The sequence below is a fragment of the Macrobrachium nipponense genome, chromosome 28 (assembly GCF_015104395.2).
Source record: "Macrobrachium nipponense isolate FS-2020 chromosome 28, ASM1510439v2, whole genome shotgun sequence".
In the NCBI taxonomy this organism is placed as follows: Eukaryota; Metazoa; Arthropoda; class Malacostraca; order Decapoda; family Palaemonidae; genus Macrobrachium; species Macrobrachium nipponense.
Genome location: NC_087217.1, coordinates 58,618,073 through 58,619,277, shown reverse-complemented (window position 1 = coordinate 58,619,277; position 1,205 = coordinate 58,618,073).

The window sequence follows — 1,205 nt, the reverse complement described above, 5'->3', positions numbered from 1 at the left end:
ATTAACATGGGAGTGAAACGGCGGCTAAATAATACATCATGGTACGGTACATGTCAGTCACGTGACTGGGTCCTCGGAACGGAAGAGATTTTTTTTTTTTTTTTTTTTTTTTTTTTTTACTGAATCAATCTTGGAAGAGGTTCATCCTGTGACGTCTCAAAATGATAATCAGGTTGGGTGGATTCGGTCAGACATCGTCGAAGTGGGATTGAGGAGATAGGTGGCCACAGCAGACACATTTACAACAAAGGCGTGCCCCGTTTAAGCTCTGTGTGTGTGTGTGTTTTACAGTAGCAAAACTTCCTGGGAAATATTTTTAATAGATATCACTGCATATCTCGGTGGATCATAATGAAAAAGATTACCACATAATTAGCTTCTTAGGGCAAACGTTTACGGAAGAATTAAGCTTGCAAAATAACAGCCTTAAATTATAGTTAGTTTATAAGAAAGAGGTCCACTGAAGTTTTATCATACAATGCCCATAATTGAAGAGGGGTGTGAAAGTATATCGCCATTAATTTTGAAAGTAGACGTAAGTGCTCGGAACCTTTTCCCATTACCATTGAATAAGACTTCAATATAAATATAGTTATGGATGTTTTTGCTCAATATCGGTGTATACTTCTGTGTGCTACCTGTATTGAACTGGAGTTCTTGAAATACTCCCTACAGGGTTATGTGCATTTTCATCGCAATGGTAATACCATAAACGGTACTTAATCCGAGTATTCTGTGTATGGGACGAAAAATAAGTTGATCTAATAGAATTGTGTTGCTTAATTGATCGTGGCTTTAATGTTATTAAAAAATATCTCGACCGTATCAGAAAAGATTGACTGAAGCAGAGACCAAATGAGGGCGGGGCATCACGAAAGGGCATCATAATAATCATCTGAAATGACAATAAGACATCTTTTTTTATTATCTGTTATTATCTTTTTTTTTTGAAAGGTCCAAGATTAGTCAACCTACTCTCACGCAACAATAGACTGACTCTCTCTCTCTCTCTCTCTCTCTCTCTCTCCTTCCTTCCAGTGGTCGTGATATTCAAGATACCAGCGGTAGTGTAGGGTTCATATACCTACTAGGGGAGGCGGAGGGTTGTAGTAGGCACATTACATTACTTACTTTCTGCCTCTGCTGACTAAGCAGTGATGAGTGCGTGGTAGTTAGTCCTCTGTGGGGGGTCGCAAACAAAGGAG